We start from the raw sequence: 22,302 nt of genomic DNA on the forward strand, positions 1-22,302 counted from the left end.
TTCCTCTTTGGACAGACATTCAAAATGCTTTCACTATTTTTTCTATTTCTAAGAAAGTATAATGAAAATCCCTTTAGCTCATTAGTTCTATATAAGATTTCATCTACTGGATCAAAGCCCAGAATATAATTAGTGGTTCACCTACACCTTTATCCCTTTTCTTCCTAATTCACACTGTCAATTATATATCATTAGGATCTTATGTACCATTATAGTTTTTCACACCAGACATGTGTGACTTATGGGAAGTGTAGGGGAAAGGTAATAAGGGAAAAGGAAAAAAAAACATGAGAAAATGAAAAAAATGGAAATAAAGTCTTTGTAAATAGGGAAGGGAGGAGGGGGTGAAGGGAGGGCAGGAATAAGGGGAAAAGGTGAGAACCAAGACCTGTCATGTAGAGATACATGATCCTAATGATGAATGCAACTGTACTGCATTCCTAAAATGTACCAATAAACTCAAAGAGAGAAAAAAATAATGACTGGTTCAATGGACATGAAACTATAATGTGTAAAAATCCTGCTACACAGATTCCAAACTTGGGACGATGTCTAATTTCATTGGAAGGAGGTCATATTATGATGCAGCCTTAAGTCATGGGATATGGTTAAGCTTTCAGATTTTTTCTAAGTCGATTACTAAAAAAAGATCTAATTGTTTCAGTCAACATGTCCTTGATGACTGGTGAAGCGGAACATATTTGCATTGATGGCCTTTTGCACTTTGTCTTCTGTGAATTTCCCCATCATACTCTCTGCTCAGTTCTCTTGAGACTGTTTTCTTCATTTAGGTATGTATAACTTTTAATGTAAAGCAAACTATTAACTCTTGACATGGTACATTTACCAAATACTAGATTTAGTCGGATGCTTTGGCAAAACTGTACCATGTGTGCTCTACAAAAATAGCAGTTAGGGGGAGCTAGACCCACTAATTTAACACAGGCTATCCTGTTTCATTTCACTTTGCTTACAGTTTCTTCATGAAACAAGGGTTATTTTAGTTAAGCTTTATCACAAAAGTGATATTATCAGTAAGAAAAATACCAGATACTTGAAACTGACAGGAAAAGACATTTACTTTGGCTCATGGTTTCAGATAGTTCAGTTCATTCAGAATGACCTGGCTCCAGTGCAAACACTGCACAGCAGAAGGACCTCACATTGGAAAAGTTTTGAGACCATGGTAGGAAGAACCAAAGAAAGAGATGGGAGCAGCTAGGACCAAGAATACAACCTTCAAGGTCATGCCCTCTTTGAGTCTTGCCTCTAAAAATGCCCTACTCCTAAAAGGACATTCAGCTATAAACCAATGAATGGTTCGATCCCTTGGTGAATACAGCAAGCCCATGATTCAGGAATCTTCCAAAAGCCCCACCTCTGAACACAAAGGACTTTGGGGGAACATTTTAGTTTTACACCATAACGTTCTCCCCCTGTCCTCCAAAAGGTTTATGTCTACCTCACACAACACACATTCAGTCCATATCTAAAAGTTGCCAAATCTTAAAAGTTTTAGCATTGCTCAAAATACAAATTCAAATTATCCTTTAAGACTCTCAGCGAACTCATAGCTATGAGACCATACAAAAATCAAAAAGAAAGTTGAATATTTTCAACAGACAGTGTCACTGAGTGAATATTTCCATTTATAAAGGCAGGGATAGATGCATAGAAAGGAATTGGACGCAGGAAATAGAACAATAAATCAATCTAAACATTTAATCTTTTAGCTCCATGTTTAGCAACTGGTGTACATGGTGGCAAAATGTGAGCTATAGAGGATGTGGGCAGCCCCATTCCAGTGGTCTCTCACTTGGATTGTCTCTGCTCTCTGCCTGCAGATTTCTCATGAAAATATTCCATGTCCATGGCATTTTCCTAGGGTGAAGCTTTGGCTTCACTCTCATGACTTTCATCAGGGTTTTTCTGGCAAGGACTATGACTCTGTCAATCATTATTACATGGCCTCCTAGACCTTTCTTTGAAGTCGGAGTAAAAGTATAGATGACACCATAACAGTTGCATTCTCCTTGCCTGGGAAAGAGGCATCGCATGGATAATACAAAAGTCTGCTGGCAGCTCAAGTAGCAGACAGGACCACCTGAACCATGTCTGCAGTTGCATCTGAATGCCTCAGAGAAACTCTAGGTATCTCTGAATAATCAGACCACTCTAGGGCATTTTTTTCAGAGAAAGCCTATCCAAGTTCTTTTACCTTTGTATACCTTGGGCATATGATGATTTTCCTTGTAGTTAGCTTCTTTTCAATGCCCTGAATATTTTCAGCAACCTCACTCTGGTTGGGCCTGACATGCTTCCTTTCTCATGTGTTCTGGTTGTGCCTTTTGCTCAGTATTCTTACATAATTGGCTAAAAGTAGACAGTGGTGTATGTGCCACAGCCTAAACACTGGATGCCTTGAAAGTTCCTCCACCAAATTAATGTGTCTAAATTCAGCCTCACACAAAGTCTTAAGACATGAGCAAACTGTAGGTAGGTAATTTCTTCACCAGAATGTAACACACATGGCATCTAGTCCATTTTCAGATATCCTCTGAAACCTCATGAGCCTGGCCCTTATTGTCTACATTCCTCTTAGCATTTTTGGTCATCTGAATTCTTGTAAGTACTGCCCAGCAAGCCTTTATTATAATATTTTATGGCTTCTCCAAAATTTTCTAAACTTCTTCTGCAAACAGTTCCAAACAATTTTGAACCACATGGTCAGGTACAATCACAGCAATGTCCCCACTTTTCAGGTATGCATTTTATGAGTAAGTCACTTTCCAGTTTGCGGAAAAAAAATTCCCCTACATTCACAGCTTAATGAAAGAGTGATTTATTTTGCCTCGTGGTTTTAAAGGGTTCAGTCTGTATATGGTTTGCTGACTTCAAGATATAAATTACATGGTGGAAGCACATGGCAAAGGAAAACTGCTCAACCCACAGCAGTAAGGAAGTAGAGCAAGAAAGTAAGAGCTAGAGAAGAGTTTAGCATTCCAGGTCACACTCCCAGAGATTCACATCCCCCACCGAGGCCCCACCTCCTAACAGCACACAGCAATTGTATTGGCCAGCTATCCCATTATGGAGATACACTCTCTGACACCCACACTTAAAGGAGATATGTAAATTAGGTCACAGTTCCTGACAATTCAGCTGGCTCTAAGGTAGAAACTTCATGGTGAAAGAGTGTGGTAGAGCAACACTGCTTGGTTCCTGGTAGCCAATAGCGAGTGAGGGAACAGTGCCAAAGAACAGAGGCCAGGAACCATATAGCTGCTTCTATGCAGGATCAAACACATTTAGAAATGCACTCCAGCAATCACGTAGGTGGTTCAAGTTAATCAAGTTGACATAATGAACCTTACACCCCCTGCCAGGAATCTGTCAGGGACTTGATTCCGAGATGAAAATAGCACTCGCACAATTTAATCACCTTCCAAAAGACCTGCCTCCGAACACATGAAACTTCCGGACCTAAATCCTAATGCTATACTATGCCAATAGTCACTTAATAATATTATCATTTTATAATTTCATAGATACCATAAGTAGGACTTTTTATTTTAAAAGGATATCAGTATATTGTTCTCATTATTCAATGATAATAAACTCATTATTCAATGAACAAGGATTAGAGGTCCCATATGACCCAGCTATCCCTCTGCTGGGTATCTTTCCAAAAGAATTAAAAGAATCATGCCACAGTGATATATGTGCATCCATGTTTATAGTGGCAGAGTTTGTAATAGCTAAAATTTGGAAACAACCCAATTGTCCATTAACTGGAGCCTGGATAAAGAAGATGCAGTTTTCCTATAAAATGGAGTACTACTCAGCCATAAAGAATGAAAATCTAGAGACATTTATAGATAAGTAAATGCACATTGAAGCCATACTCTTAAGTGAAATTAATAGGATGTACATGTGTAAATACCATATAGTTTCTTTGGTGTGATAAATTTAAAGGATAAAGAGGGTTCAAATGGTATAATTGATAGTGTGGAATAAGAAAATGGCTAAAGGGGAAGTGGGAAGGGGAGGGAAAGGTGAGAAGGGAGAAGAAAAATATAAGAAATGAAAAAAATGGAAACAAAGTCTTTGTAAATAGGAAAGGGTGAAGTGGGTGAAGGGAGGGCAGGGGTATGGGGGAAAAACAAGAACTAAGACATATCATGTAAAGGTACAAGATCCTAATGATAAATGTAACTGCACTGTTTGCTTTAAATGTACCAATAAATTTAATGGGGGAAAATTTAACTCATTATTTGTTTTTGTTTCTGTTTGTTTGTTTGTTCTTTTTGAGACAGGGTCTCACTATGTAGTTGAGACTGACCTTGAGCTCACTATGTAGCCCCGGCTGGTCTGGAACTCACAGTGATCCTCCTGCCTCAGCCTCCCGAGTACTAGGATTACAGGAATTCACCATCATGCCTGGAAGCTCATTATTAATAAGAACACACTTATTTGGGTAACTGTAAAATTATTTGAAAACAAAATTCTTGCAGATATTGAGTTAATTTAAAATGTCAAAGATTATTTAAATATGTAGAATGAGTAAAACTACATATTTTAGTTTTCTTAATTATATTAATATGAAATGCAAAATGATCATAGATTAAATAAGAAAGCAAAGTGTTTTCATTAATATAAAAATGAGCTCAGTGAGATAGCATATGCCAGTAATCTCAGCACTCAGGAGACTGAGGCAGGAAGATCACTTTGAGTTTGAGGCCAGCCTGGGCTACATAGTGCATTCAAGGCCAACCTGAACTACAGAGTGAGACCCTGTCTCAAAAAAAAAGAAGGGAATAGATAAAGTATGAGAAAAGGAAAAAATGGAAACATAGCCTTTGTAAATAGAGAGTGGTGGAGGGGATGCAGGGAGAGCAGGGGAATGTGGAAACAATAAGAACCAAGGTAGATCATGTAAAGCTGCAAATTCCTAGTGATGAATGTCATCCTATTGTACACCTAAAATGCACCCATAAACTTCCTCAATAAATAAATAATGCTTTAGCCTAAATTGAATATGCTTTGCAATGGAAAACTGCTAATTATGGTTATGGTTTCTTTATGGCTACAGTTTCCTTTAAAGGACTAATTTATTTATATTTCTGTGGGACATGTGGTAACCCAACAGTCCTAGCTTTCTTTGTTCCTCTGAAAACCTTGCTCACTCCACAGTTATTATGATATTACTTGGGCGTTACTTGTTCAAAGGCACCATGAGAACTGTCACTGTATTTTTTTTCAAATAGGCTCTATGTAGTTAAATAATATTATTGGAAATAACGTACTCTAAATAAAATTCCAAATCTAAATCAGATAACAATTCAGATAATTATGCTGTTGCATTTTAAGACTCACGTCAAACCATGGGGTACAAAATGTGAAAATTGTTTTAGGTCACTTGCGGAGGCATGGGAGAAATCCAGGGAATATTCTGTAGACTACTAACATATGGTTCTATCTCTGTACCTTTTTAACAAGAGGAATACAGCTGTGCAGATAAAAAGCAGAGTGAAAACACACTGTGGGCATTTTATCCTTTTAACATACAAGCACTTCCCTAGGCTCCCTCTAGCCACAGTCCGCCCATAAGCTTGTGGCTGCGCATTAATCGTGGCCATTTACCAAAGGGGAAATAAGAGCACAGAGAAAAGTGAAGAATTCCCACAAACCACATCTATTAGGCCAGACAATTTTGATACTTCACAGCCCCTTTCTTCCTGCAACCCTAGAGCCATGACTTTCAGCTGAGTGTCTGCTAGTTCAATGGTTTCTGTTCACACCATATGGATCTATTTCACAGTTCTCCTATCTGCTGAAAAATGTTAGGAAAGTCAGAGAACTGAGCCTGTGGCAGTCAGTTTAATTCCAAAGCTCTTCCAAAATCCTTCCAATAATTTTAGCTCTTTTTTTCCCGTACTCGAATGGCTCCACACTTGCAAAAATATACACTATAAATATATTTTGATATAATTAACATCGATGTGTTATTCAGATGGCCTAAACTTACACAGGCATTCAACAAAATGACATAAATGCAGAAAGGAAAAAATTGGGGGATCAAACGGCCATGTGTAATTCTCTGAATTTTAGCCTAAATTGAATTCAGCAAAATTCCCTCCTGCTTTACACCTGAAAGCAGATGGAGGCAAATTGCATCAAGAGTTCGGTCCTTTCAGATTACAATAGTTTATGATGCTCATCTCCATTTTAATCAGATACAAAGGATTTATTCCTGAAATACATCGAGAAAGCTTATATTCAGCCCTTGGAAATGCATCAGAGAGTTTATAGCCAATCAAGTAAAATATGTTATACAGTTTTACTTTGTAGCTCTTCCCTGAGAGGATATAATATTACACAGAGAGAGATGTCAGCAGTTTAATTAGAAGCTATGCAGGATTCTTTCAGAATAGGTTTGGGAAGTGATTTCATACTCAAAATTAATTTAATAGAAATAATTCCCATTTTAGGAGAATAATATTCTGTAATTATTTAATAATCATTTACTTAAAATGTGTTTACTACTAGTAACAGAGAATATAGTCAGCTAATAGCTTGACTACTCTGATATTTTTAAAATCACATATAGATTGATCTGCATGCATCCAACCCTGGAAATTAAAGGGGATATCAGAACATTTTTTTTTTGGAAAAAGAAATTATATCAATTCTATTATAGAATTGATGAGATTTTCACTTAACTTTCCAAAGATACTATAATTATTTACTTTTAAAATGTAAGGGTATTATTAATGAAAGAAAATTATACTCAATAGTCACCACAGAACCTTTAACTGTTGACTAAAATATGTTTCAGTTTTCCACCTAATATTCTAAATATTAAATATTTTTGAATGAATTGGTGTTTTATTTTACTAGCTTTTTACATAATAACTAAAAAAGAGAGAAAAGAAAAAGGTATAAAAACAAATAAATCACTAAGATTTCAAAATAAATGTTAAAAATAAAAAGAAGACTAATGAATTCATTGTGCTGGATATATACTTTTACAAAAATGTTTAAATTAAAACACATTAAATGTAGCATGTATGCCTTTATTAAATTTAAATTTCAAGAAATACATATAGAAATGTGTTTAAATTTAAATAATCAGAGATATATAATATTAATGTGTTGCAAATTTAAGCATATAAAGACATTAATTACTAAAATGAAATTCAACAAATGTTCTTATTTTCCCTGATAATCAAAATCTTTTACTTATTTCCAATTTCAAAAATGGGAATTAAATGTATTACACATTTACCTTTTAAGTGTTTTTTCTCTATTGTTAAAAAATAACACAGACAACAGATATTGTCAGCAAGTCAATAAAACTGTTATCCTTGTATTAAGTCACAAAGTCTTTCAATACATGTTTATATTTTCAATGAAATTGTTTTTTCCTTGATGCAGCATCATGAACAAGATGTGAGGCAAGAGAGAAATTCATTTGGATAGGGGAGAAAGCTTCTGTTAAAGAAAGCAAGTTAAAACATAGCCATTTGTAATTGTAGGTATAACATTATATCAGGAGACACTGATTAAGAATGTCTCAAATCAAATTCAGGACTCACACTTTGTAGAAAATAAACACATAGAAGGTTTTAGTTAAAATAATGGAAACAGTTTTCATATCCTTTCATTAGAAGACTTAAATTAGTTTTTCAGTTTAGCTATTTACTGTGTGGTTTTTGAACATTCTTTTAACTCCATTGAGACTCTTTTTCTTTAGCTATAAAATAAACATTATATTTATCTTCCAAAGTGGTTGTGAAAGTTTAATGAAATAATGGCATATTAGTTGGCTAAGACAACATCCCTAAGATCCCTAAACAATTTAAAAGAACAAAGCCTCATTTTAGCTCATAGTTTCAGAGGTTTCAGTCCATTGTCCCTTGGCCTTCAGGTGGCAGAGTCAATTTCTGCAGGAGAGAGGGGCAAGGAGATCTGCTCACTTTATGTTGCCTGGGAAGCAAAGAAGATGACAGAAAGATGCTAGCAGAAAAATCATACCTTTAAGGGCAGATCCCTCATAACCTGACTTCCTCCACTTCCCCCAAATCTTAATAACATTACCACTTCCCAGGAACTCCATGAGCTGGGGATGAAGTTGTTCAAAAGTGGACCTTTGCTGCATATTCCACATCCACACTATAGAAATGTGTTGAAACTTTTATTAAATGGTATAGTTAGAATAGTTAGAAATATACTATAGTTGGAAATATCAGGAATTACATTCTCTCTTTTCATTTTTAGTCACTCAAGTCATTCCAAAGTGCATATATTTTCCAAAACCACTTTCTATGGCATCTATTGAACTCATCAATGATATGTGCCTATAATTTAGAAGGTGAAAGAGAAGGAGATACAATCAAATCTGTAGACAAAGGCAGTGGTGATAGCTAGGTGTGTATACAGAAATGAAATTTCCAGAAAATTCCGAGCTGCTCTTGCTAACAATGTAATTCTTCATTCCTGATGACCCAAACACCCTATTCCTTACTCAAATTCTAAATTGAGTGTATCTGTTTTCTAATATTAAATAATTTTTACCTGAACTACACAGAATGGTTTCTGTTATGTTATTCAAACTTTAAATGACATATTCACATTTTTGGTCTATATCAACTATGTATTGGTAATCAAAGGAATGTGAAGCAGTCATTGGTGAACACAAAGTCACCAATAATATCGAGATATATAATTATGTAAGGCCATAATTATGTAAATTTGGCAATATTCATAAGACTTCCATCTTGATGTTACCTTCTTCCTTGTCTTTTAATTCCCAGCATCTGTGGGCTTTTATTTTCCTTTCTTTCCCCAAACTGTGTCTCTGATTTCCTTGAATTTCCTGAAAACTTGTCCATTTCACTCAAATTAGTAACTTATCGAAATGTAATATTCTTTGTATTTCTTTATAATATAAACCTTCTTAATTTAGCAAGCTGCAAATAAGGTTCCCTATTTCCTTTCTGATTTTGGGAATTTCATTCATCCTCTTCCATTTTTCTATCAAACTAGCTATATTTTGTCACATTTGTTATTTTTTTATTATTTATTGGTACTTTTAACATTCACCACTGGAATATTGTACCTTTACATGATATATCTTGCTTCTTATTTTTCCCCATACCCAGCTCTCCCTTCACTCCCTCAACCCTTCCATATTTACAAAAACTTTGCTTCCATTTTTTCTTTGCTCATATTTTTAATTGTCCCTTACCTTTCCCCTATGCTCCCACTTCCCCTGCTCCTTTAGACCTTTTCTTCCTATTTCACAATATCAATTATACATTTTGATCCTTATTTACACTTTTAGTTTTTCACACCAGAGAAACTATACAGTATTTACACATATGTGTCCCATTAATTTCACTTAATTTATATCCACTTAGCTATAAATATCTTTAGTTTCTCATTCTTTATAACTGAGTAGAACTCCATTTACAGAAAAACCACATCTTGTTTATCCAGTCTATAATTGACAGACAATTGAACTGTTCCCAAGTTTTAGCCATTACAAACTGTGCTGATATAAACATGGGTGCTCCTATATCACTATTTTTTAAAGAACTTTCAGTTTTAATGAATTTTCTCTATTGTTCTTCTATTCAAATATTTCTGCTCAGATATTTCTGCTTTCATTCCCTTTGCTAGCTTTATGTTGGATTTGCTCTTTTTCAAATATGTGTAGAAATTTCAGTTATTTTTTTAATACCTTTATCCTTTTTCAATATAGGCATTTTCATGTATGCATTCCCCTCTGAGGGATAATTTAGCTTCACTGGATAAATTCTGGTAAATAGCTTTTATTTTCATTCATCTCAAACATTACTTTTTTATTTCTTCTATGAATCATCTGTTGTTTAGAAGTATGATGCTTGATTTCTATGTGATTATCCTGTTTCCAAAATTACTTTTACTTATTGATTCTACTTTCATTCCATGGAGTTTGGAGAAGATTCTTTGAACATTATTTTTAGTTTTCAAAGGAATGAAATATGTTTCTTGGCTCAATGCAAGTCATATCCTATGCATGTTCCCTTTGCACTTGAGAAGAATGCATATTCTGTTGATATGGGTGATGAGCTCTATAAGTGCCCACTAGACATAGTTGATAAGGATTGGGTGTACGGAATCTCTTCTACTAACTGCTCTCTGAATTATGACTTTGAAGCTTTGAGTAGTGACAGTTGTAGGCTAAGTAAAATGGCAGCCCTAGTTCTCTGTGAATTGCCAACATGTTTTAGCATGAAACCTTGACAGAAAAGCTGACCAATGGGAATTGTGACCCTAGAATATCCAGCAATGGTATCCAGTAGAGAGCCTCTGTCAAGAACATAGTTTAAGCAATTTGGAACTGGCTGTGGGCGCGGGTGTTGATATCATACTCTCTTGGGAAAACAGCCCTCTACCTAGGAACTGAGGTTACAAGTTGTCTCTTACTGCTGAGTGTCGTTCTGGAGTACAGCTTCCATTCCACTGAGCTAATACAAGGAGAGATAGTGACAGTCTTGGTTCAAGTAACATACACTCAGAGTTTAGTGCTCAGAGCACCAGACTTTAGCAAGGGTTCCACGTACTTCTGAGCATCCCTGATGTGGACAGAGGAGGCTGTGACTTTCATACTCTCCACAGCTGGCCAGGGCAGCCCTTGCTGGGTGACCCTGTGGGACCCTGGTCTTGGTATGAGTGGAATAAACATATTGCCTGCTATGTGGAAAAAAAGCATATTAGTTATAACCATCATCAACGTTAATGTTCATGTTAATGTTGATCACCTCACTTCACCACTAAAAAGAAACAGACTAGCACAATGGATTAAGGAGCAAAATCCAACAATATGCTGTATATAAGAAACACACCTAGTTCAAAGAGAAACTCATAGATTGAAAGCAAAAGGATGGAAAACAGTTCTCCTTGCAACAGGAACCAGGAAAAAAGCAGGAGCAGTGATCTTATTTGCAGACAAAGTAAATTTCAAACCAAAACTAAATAAGACAGACAAAAGAAGGCCATTACATCCTTGTAAAGGGAAAAAAAATGAGATGACCATCATAAATATAGATGCATCAAATACTAATACCCCCAACTATTCAAAGCAAATATTAAAGGACATGAAAAACCAAATAAGCACTAATACAATTGTTTAACATGTTAAGTAAATGCAAAGGAATTAAAGTTATCTCATGTATATTATAAGATCATAATGCAATTAGATGGAGATCAATAGCATAAGCAACCACAAGAACATCACAAACACATGGTAACTGCATAACACTCTCCTCAACAAACAATGGATCGGAGGAAATTAAAGAAGAAATTAGACAGTTTTACAATTTAATGATAATGCCAGTACAACATACAGGAATTTATGAGTCACAATGAAAGGACTTCTATGTATGAAATTCTTAGCAGTGAAAGCCCACACTAGGAAAACAGAGCAAGCTCAAATAAACAACCTAATGATGAATGTTAAGCTCCTAGAAAAAAGAGGAAGAGAACCCCAAGGCTCATACAAGGGAGGAAATTATAAAGATCAGAGCAGAAATCATTGCAATGGAGATTAAGAGAGCAATGCAAAAAAAATCAATGAATTGAAGAGTTGGTTTCTTGAAAGAATAAAAATAAATGGATAAACACTTAGTCAACCTTATCAAAAAAAGGAAAGAAAAGGATCAGGTCCATGCAATTAGGGATGAAAAAGGTGAAGTCACAACAGATCCAGCAGAAATCCAGAGGATCATCAATACCTACTTTGACAACCTGTACTCTAATAAAATGGAAAACAGAAGAAATGGACAGATTTCTAGATACATGTGAACTACCAAAGTTGAACAGAGAAGATATGAAGATTCTAAACACTCAAGTTACACTCAGTGAAATTGAAAATACAGTTAAAATTTACCAACAAAGAAAAGCTAAGGTCGTCATGGATTTACTGCTGAATTCTATAAGACATTTAGAGAAGAACAATTGTCACTACTCTTAAAACTTTTCAGTGAAATTGAAAGGGAAGTCATACTCCCAAATTCATTCCTGCTAGCAAGTGTTACTTTGATTCCCAAACCAGGGAAAGACCCAACCAAAATAGAGAACTACAGGACTATCTCCCTTGTGAGCATAGAGGCAAAGAATCTTCAATAAGATACTGGCAAAGAGAATACAGAGGGTCATCAAGAAGATCATACAGCCTGACCAAGTGAGATTTATCGCAGGGATGCAAGGATGGTTCAACATATGTAAATCAAAGTGCCTAACAGCGTATTAACAGAGTGAAGGAAAAAAAACATGTGATCATCTCAATAGATGCATAAAAAGCATTTCACAAAATTCAACAGCCATTCATGATGAAAACCCTGCAGAAAATTGGAAAAGATGGTCTTTATCTCAACTTGATAAAGGCTATCTATCTATGAAAAACCAACAGCCAACATCATACTAAATGATCAAAAACTGAAAACTCTCATAATAAATCAGGAAAAAGACAAGAATATCCACTATCACCAATCCTGTTCAATGTAGTTTTGGAAACATTAGCCACAACAATTAGATAAGTGAAAAAAAAAAAGGAATAAAGATAGGTATTTGCAGATGACATGATACTCTATATAGAAGACCCAAAGAATTCCACCAAAAGTCTTCTAGACTTAGTAACCAAATTCAGTAGAGTAGCTGGATACAAGGTCAACACACAAAACTCAATAGCCTACTTGTACACAAATAACAGACTCACTGAGAGAAATTAGGGAAATAATCCATTTCACAATAGCATCCAAAAAAAAAGAAATATCTAGAAATCAATCTAAAAAAGGAAGCACAAGATTTATACATTGAGAACTACAACACTCATTTAAAAAAGAGATCAAACAGGACATAAGAAAATGGAAAGACATCCTTCATTCCTTGGTGGGAAGAACTAAAACTGCTTAACAAATTCAGTGCAATCCCTATTGAAAACCCTATTTCACAGAACTAGAGAAAACAATCAGAATATTCATTTGGAACCATACGAGACCTAGAACAGCAAAAGTCATTCTAGGCAAAAGAGACATGGCACAATCCCCATCTTGAAACTATACTATAAAGCCACTGTGATAAAAACAACACAGTACTGGCAAAAAACAAAACAAAACAAAAAAACAACAAAAAAAACCCCTGAGAATCAGTGGAATAGATTGGAAGATACAGCATCAACTGCAGATGCACTCAGATACTTCATCTTTGACAAAGGAGCCAACCATCCTCACTGGCGGAAAAATAGCCTCTTCAATAAATGGTGTTGGAAAAACTGGATTTCAACTTGCCAAAGATTAAAAGTAGATCTGTATCTTTCACCATGCACTGAACTAAAATCCAAGTGGATTACAGATCTAAGTATTAAAACAAAAACATTAAACTTGCTAGAAGAGAAGTTATCTAAATCTCTTGAAGATATTGGTGTAAGAAAGGACTTTATGAACAATTCTCAGTAGCATGGGAACTGGCACAAAGAATCTACTGGCATCTCATCTTTTTAAAAACATCTGCATTGCAAAAGCAACCACCAACCTAGCTAAGAGACAACCTACAATGTGGGAAAAGTTTTTACCAGATGTTCCTTAGACAAAGGTCTACTATCTAAAATATATAAAGAAATAAAAAATAATCAGACCCCCCAAATATAAACACCCCATTCAAAAATGGGCATCTGAAATAAACAGACATTTCTTGCACAAAGAAGTAAAAGCAACAAATAAACATATGAAAAAATGTTCAACATCACTGGTCATTGAGAGATACAGATCAAAACAACACTGAGATTCAACCTCACCCCAGAAAGAAGGCTGCTATCAAGAAGTCAACCAGTAACAAATGCTGGCATTGTTCTGGCAAGAAAGAACTCTGCTTCCTTTTTGGTGGGAGGTCAGACTGGTGCAAACACTGTGGAAATCAATATGGAGATACCTCAAGTAACTAGGAGTAGAAGTCCCTTTTCATCCAGCTATTCTTCTGTTGGGTATCTTCCCAAAAGAATAAAAAATCATACTACAGTGTTATATGTTCACCCATGTTTATAGTAGCACAGTTTGTAATAGCTAAAACTTGGAAACAGCTCAATTGCCCATCAATTGGAGACTGGACAATGAAGATGTGTTTTTACTATAAAATGGAGTTCTACTCAGACATAATGAGAAAGTAGGACTGGGGATTTAGCTCAGTGGTTCCACCACCTGCTTCACAAGCATAAGGTCCTGAGTTTGATCCCTGGTAACAAAACAAAACAAAACAAAAAACAAAACACAAAACAAAACAACGCAAAACAAAAAACAAGAAAACAAATGAAAAGAAAAGAATAAGAAGCTAGAGATATTTATAGCTAACTGGGTGCATATTGAGGCCATACTCTTAAGTGAAATTAATAGGTCATACATGTGTAAATACCAAATAATTTCTAAGGTATGAAAATATAAAAATGTATATAAGAATCAAAATGTATAATTGATATGGAATAGGAAGAAAAGGTCTAAATGTATTGGGCAAGTAGGAGGAGAAATAGAAAGGTAAGAAGGGAGAAGAAAAATATAAGAAAAGTAATGGAAAAAAAGTCTTTGTAAATAGATAAGTGAGGAGGGGGTGAAGGGAGACTAAGGGAATGTGGAAAAAATAAGAACCAAGATACGTCATATAAAGTTACAAGATCCCCGTGATGAATGTAACTATATTGTACGTCTAAATGTACCAATAAACTTAATGGAAAAAAAGCAAATTTGTTTAAGCAAATATTCCTTTATTAGGTGTATATCATTAGTTCTAATGACTAAGGGTGGTTGTTGTCTTATAATGCCCATCAGTTTACCTAGGAATGTGTCCTTAGAGCACTTTATGAGTCAAACTAGAAGTGGAATTCCCTTATTTAACTTTTCAAACTCACTAACTATATATAGTGCACACTATAAAGGAATGTATTAATATCAGAACCATAGGAAAGGCCTACTTACGAGAAAAGTACATACTTGTTCTGATCATATGGTCCACAGGGCCCAATAATATTCCTCTGTGATTAGTGCTTTCACATCGGTGCCTCTCAAAATGTCTAATATCTTGTGTACACAAATAACCTGTGGATCTTGTTAAAATAAAATTTCTGGTTTGCAAAGTCGTACTGGACTCAATATGTTGTATTTTCTTTTAAAATTTCTCATGGGCCACTGAATATCTGGACTGTGAATCATTCTTTAAGTAGCAAAGTTTAACAGATCATCCATGAAATACATTTACATTCAAATGTATATTCTTATAAGTTAGCATGTTAGGAATGCATCCTTAGTAAAAAAAAAAAAAGCAAAAATATAACTTATTTCAATTGAGATAATTTACTTGTGAATAGTACAGCAAAAAAGATATTTAGCATATGCTCCAACAGTCTCCATTTAAATATGATCCTCTAGGTCAGTGATGGAGAATCTTTTAGAGACCAAGTGTTCAAACTGCAATGTAAAACCCAATTATTTATTGTAAAGTGCCAACAATGCAATTACACCTCAGTACTGAGGTTTTAGTTTAGAAAACACAACTCATACACTTGGCTCTTGCGCCAGCTGAGAGGGCTGTGGATGCATGTTTGTGCTGGTATGCACACCATAAGTTCTCCATCACTGCTTAGGTATTGAGCCTATGGGAATACTGACAATACTGCAAATTAGTCTTATTATTTTATGATTTTACCCATGTGTTTATTAGTTCTCTATTGCTCCAAAACAAATTATCACTAAGCTAGTAGCTTGCAAAAACATCTATCTATTATTTCACAATGTTTACACTAAAATCCGGGCTAAGGGTAACTGGATTCTCTGTTCAAGGTCCCATGAGGGTAAAATTAAAGTGGCAATAAAACGTTTGATCTTAGGATCCATTTACTGAGGTAGGTGGCAGAATTCAGTTCTTTGTAATTGTCAGAGTTCACAATCTTCTTCAGAGGTATTTGCTACGGTGACTTACAGCCCACTGAGTCTGTTATTAGGTCCTAGAAAACTAGCTCTCTCACAGAAAGGTAGCTTATTTCTTCACAGCCAGCAGTGGTCTTCTACTCTACTCTTTTCTGAAAGAATTTTATATGAAAGAAAGTAATCACAGTATTAACTCCCCAATGCCTTCGTCATGTAATGTAATTTAAGCAAGGAATTGGCTGCTGCATCATATCTGGTCCTTTCCACACTCAAGAGGACCAGAGAAGAGTAACAAGGGCACAAGCATCAAAAGTCATCTTTGAATTTCGTCTACCATAACCTTCATTCACATTCCTCTTGAATCTCATGCCCTCTTTTGATTTCATAGTAGCTCTCAATCACTAATTTATAACTCTTATTCATAGTCTTTTATATTTCTGTAGTTTTACAGAAAACTAAAACATTTAATTTTTAATTTGTAAAGCCAATACACAGATGACAAATGTTCTAATTATTTCTATTTAATTTCCCTTTAATGTAGAAAACTGCAGAAGAATCTTTGCAAAGTTATATTTTGTATATTCTCAACTAATTACAATAATTCTAGAGATATAAGTATCGTTTTTATTCTTAATTTTTATATCGCAAAAAATTGCTAACACCATATTAAATGGGGAAAGGCTGAAAGATTTTCCTCTAAAAATCAAGAGCCAGACAAGGATGTCCCATTACCAGCATTGCTGCTCCATATAGTACTTGAAAATTTAGCCAGAGCAATCAGTAAAGAGAAAAAAAGAAAAGAGGTAAAAGAAACAAAAAAAGTTAAATTATGATTATTCACACACTCCATAATTTTCTTAGAAAAACTCAAAAAAATCCATACTGAATTAACAAATTCAGCAATATAGCAGGATACAAAATCAATGCACAAAAATCAATTGAGCCCCCTTACACTCAATGAACCTACCAATAAAGAAATTTGGAACACAGCAAAATTCACAATACCTCCAGATTTAAAAAAAAAAGACTTAGAAATGAACCAAACAAAAATAAATACTTAGAATAAATACTTAGAAATTAACCAAAAGAAAATGAATGAACCCTACTAGAATTTGTTATAGTACTCTGAAAAAGGAGATTAAAGAGGATATCAGAAAATAGGGAGAAATCCCTTGTTCTTGGACAGGCACAACAATTTTTTTCAAAATGGGCTTACTCACAAAACTGATATACAGATTTAATGCAATCCCTATCAAAATACCAACAGCATTTCTCAAAAGAATAGAGGAAAAAATTCTAAAGGAACCCGAAGAGGTCTAGATTAACAAAAGCAATCCTGGACAAAGAGAGTAAAGTCGGAGGCATTACAATCCTGGATTGCAAGTTACATAACAAAGCTACAGTGATTAAAATAAAAAGAATGAATTGGCACAAAATCAGATATGTGGACAAGTGAAATGGAAGAAAGGATGTGGGAACAGAGGAAGCAACTCCTTTTGCCATGTGATCTTTGACAAAGGGGACAAAAAGCAATACTAAATGAAATCGCCGCTTTCACAAATGGTGATGTGAAAGCTTTATCTAAGAAGAAATACAAATGGCCAATTACAAACATGAAAAAATGAACTGGATCTTTGGGCATTAATGAAATGGAAATTAAAACAACACTGGGCTTCCATCTTACTGTAGATAGAATAGGTATCATCAAGTAATCAAATAATAAAATATCTGGCCAGCTTCCATGGGAAGGGGAACCATTCTACAACCACTATGGAAATCAGTATGGGGATTACTCAAAATTAAAAATTAAAATTTCATTCTACCAAGCTATTTGACTTCTGCACATCTTCCCAAGAGTTAAAGACCTCATATCACAGTGATACATGTAGACCTATGTATATAGCAGTACAACTCACAGCAGCTAAATCTTGGTAATGGCCCATACGTTCATCAACAGATTAATAGGTTAAGAAAACATGGTATGTATATGCCCAACTACACTACTGTAAAGAAAGATAAAATTGAGTCATTTGTGAGAAAATAGAGTTACCTTAAGATCATAATATCAAGTGAAATAAATCAGACAAACAAGCTTAAATATCACATGGCTTCTTTTAGTTGAGAAACCCAAAGGATAAACAATTAAAGAGCAAAATAAAAGATGGATAGTAGGTAATGGGATAGATCTTGCAAATCAGAAGAGAACCAATATAAGGAGAGATAAAGGGAGAGGAAGATATTAGATTAGAGGTTTAAAAATATTAATATGTACTATGTACATGTACCAACTTCTCAACAAAAATGCAATTGTGTCCTGCCAACATGAACTAATAAAAATTTTAAAGAAAAAATTGTGAAATATGATTCATCCAACATTGTCTACCAGTGCTTTATTGTCGATATGAAAATTTGAATCATAATTATAATTAGTATTTTGACTCAAGTAGGAAATAAATTATATTATAAAATAATTATATAATAATTCATGAAGCCACCATATATGCTATTTTAATAACAATGATAATGTCATTAAATGAAAATAGCTTCTTTAAACAATTTTATAATTCATTTGAGTCACTAGAAATCTAACAAAATATTTGAAACTGAAAAGTCCAACAAAATATCAATTATGATTTTTTGTCATAAACAATGATAGGGAGAGGTTGAAAGATTATTTGAAATGCAAATCAAAATGTACTGTTTTATTTATTCATTTATTTATTTTGGTGCCAGGGATTGAACTCAGGTCCTTACACTTGTAAGGCAGGCCACTGAACTGCTGAGCTAAATCTCCAGCCCCTACATTGTACTATTTTAGTGCCTTCACAATACCTACCTAATAGAGAAAGTATAAATACTTTATAAGGAAAGGTCTCCTCATTATCCCTTTTGCATTATTATTGATGGTCAAATACATCCACATGGTAAAATAAGTGGTATATATCTGGTAATCAATCAAAAATAGTTCTAGTCCTTGGGTTTTTCTAAGAGATCTATTTCCATAACTGACTCTTGATTTTCCATTTGAACAATTTCACTAACCAAGTCATTTACTATGTAGCAAACATTACTTTGAAAGTGATATGGATCATTCATTAAGGCTCTCCATCCAAGAAAACAGGACAATGATAAGTATTTCAGGAAGTTCTCAAAATTGGAGAAATTACTTTTACAGGGAAATTCTGCAGTGTTGCCTCATTAGCAAGTGCTGGAATAATACGAATAAACACTGTCAACTTCAACAAGTTATTTTTATCAGTTTCGTTGGCCATATAGGATGGCCTGACATCATAGCTGTGGGCTACAATAAGGTTTATATATTGAAAGCAAGTATATATCAACTGCATAGCTTATGAAGAATGGTACAGTATGTGTAGATATCAGTGAAATATGAGCTGTGACTGTTGCCACACTTCCAGATTCATGCATCTCATGCACTATAGTGCATGCATAGAGGAAATATATTTTTCTAATTTTACATAATTATTTCATTTTCCTATCACCTTAAATGCCATATATTATGCATATGTACAAATAACAAATGTACCTATTCTCATTTTCTTCAATTACTCCTTTGCAATTAGCAGAGCTACATAAAGTACAGGCATTGGGATATTCAGCTTGGCTGGTTCCCTCCTGAGTGAGAGCAGAGAATAAGCAGCTTGTGCTGCTGATTGAGAATTTCATAATTCTAGTCCCTATTAACACTCTGAAAACACAGCTGTGGGTGTTACCTCTGAATGCCCACCTCAAAAGAATATATTTTTTTAAGGATATGTTTTTAACAGTCACTGTACTCATTGGAATTCAGTGTTTTTTGAAAAAACAAAACAAAACAACTCGGATTTCTGGATAGAAAAAGGCCACACTAGCGCAACTAACACAAATCTTCTGGCATGGAATCTGTATTCATTTGGATACTGCTACTGAACATGCTGCCTCTACAAATTTCCTATGCATAAGATGGCAGGGTGGGCACATATTGTATGCTGGATATTTCTTAATTTGAAACCTTTTAGTGTTCATATAGTTGAATTATTTTAACAGAATGAAATTTTAACAATGAAAATCTTATCTTTGGCAAGCAAATGATGAATTACGATAAAAAGACAGTGAATATTTTTAGAATAATTTATAAAGTATAAGTACTAACTAAAGAAATGGGTGACTATACTTTCTTTTCTATTAGGAATACATAAAAGTTTGGTCTGTATTTTTTTCCAGGCAGTATCTCAAGAATGTTAGCTAAGCACTCTGCCACTCAGCTACACCACTGGTCCCTCACTTAGCTCTTTAAACAAAATAAAAAGACAACAAAACAAAACAAACCCTACAATTAAATAGCTTTGTGAAAACTGAAAATTCATATTTGTAAATAACATGTATCACTGTATGTTTGAAATATTTTTGATCAGATATTAGGTGACAAGTAAAAAGGAAAAACTAATGCTCAATATATATATTTATACTCTCTGACATTATCACTGAAAATTCCTTTTAAAGTATTCATACCACACTGAGATGAAGTCAGTTTGATATCAAAATATAGTGAATATCTCTTGTGTCTCTTGGTTTTGTTACGGTGGTAGTAAAATTTAGTGTCTTAGTTGCTTTTCTTGGTGAGCCAACATACCCAATGAATGTAGTTAAAGAAGGAAAGGGTTATTGTAGCTCAGTTTTTAAAGATTCCAGTTCATAGTTGGCTGGCTCCAAGGCAGGTGGTGTGGCAGAGGGACATCACAGAGCAGGCAGGTAGAAGGCAGCAAACTCCAAGCCACGAGTAGTCAGTGATCCTCTTTTTTTCCCTTATATCTATCTAGGCTACCTGCCTTTACGGTAGCCTGAAGTACTCTTACGGCAGGTAGCACTCATACCAGAACTATGCTAAACCAATTAGTGGGCTGATTTCACAACATGCCAGCCACCTCTGAAGAAGCCCACATATGACTGCGTGACACTTTGGGGGGATATCTGGACATAGTCATAACAATTAATTTGAGACACTATTCTCTATCACATGGGGCTTCTTTGAACAATTCTCTCTCCTGTTCACAGAAAACACTAGTAAATAGTGGTTCTTTGAGTTATACTACATGAAAGTTAGTAACATCTGTGTGCCAGTATGACAATACTATATTTAGAATAAAACATAAGGCTAAAACTATACATAGGACTAATTTTGAACATCTACTTTATGCAAATAGGTTTTATTTGATGTAACTTGTTATTGTCACTTCCCCTTGAAGGTTCCTTTATAGTGTATGGCTTTTCCCAGAATCAAAGCTCAGTAAAATTGATTGAGTCATACCATTTTTAAAAATCTGCATGCATGTTTTGCATTTTCATATAAAAATCAAAATTTTATATGATCTATGTTCAGTTTGCTGAACGTTAATTGAAGGTTAGATGTATCCTATAATTTGCTATGATGAAAAGTAAAGAAATAATCATAAAATAAAGATGTCCTGCCTTTAAGGAGTTAATAATCTGGAACAAAGAGACACATAACGAAGCCTAATTATCATATCATATCTTAAAGCCCACAATGGAAAGAGACAGCAAACAGATGTTTCACATAGAGCATAATGGGACTTTCTACACAGGATCTTATATCACAGGGGAAGTTAAAAACATTAATACGTTTTAACTTATCAAATTGTGCTTATACTACATAGTTTCTACATATTTCCCAAAACTCATACCCAGAACATTACATTTATTTCACAACAATTCAGTGTGCAATTTTAATCAAATCAATGTATGGAAAGAAAGGAAACCAACTGGAAATACATATTTAATACAATGTATGGGGAAAAGAATCACAGCTTAATTTATATGCTTACTACAATTGGGAAGATGTCAGAATTACACAACGATCATTTGAAATGTACTTTGTGTCTCTGATATTAATGATCATGATTTATTGATATTTTTTCTCTTGTTACAATTTTCCATAGTGTCCTTTAGATTTAGCTTTTGCTTTTGCCGATAGTTGCATGGATTAAAAAATAACAAAACAATGTGAGGAAATGCAGAAATTAAGGCAAAGGAAATGAAAGCAATAATTCCTATAAAATAAAGCTAAAATGTTTAAACAATGAGGAACATACCCAAGAAATTACCTGCACACTGAAACATACATTACTAAGCTATGTACTAAAATGAAATAAATGAACAGTGAAGTAACCGTCGGAGGTATCATGCAATGAGAATAGTGTACAGGGCTGGGGATTGAGTTCAGTGGTTCCGCTGGTTGCCTCGCAAACACAACAACCCGAGTTCAATCCCCAGGACCAAAAAAAAAAAAAAAAAAAAAAAAAAAAAAAAAAAAAAAAAAAAAAAAAAA

The sequence above is a fragment of the Fukomys damarensis genome, unplaced genomic scaffold (assembly GCF_012274545.1).
Source record: "Fukomys damarensis isolate Sample0158 unplaced genomic scaffold, DMR_v1.0_HiC HiC_scaffold_15, whole genome shotgun sequence".
Lineage (NCBI taxonomy): Eukaryota > Metazoa > Chordata > Mammalia > Rodentia > Bathyergidae > Fukomys > Fukomys damarensis.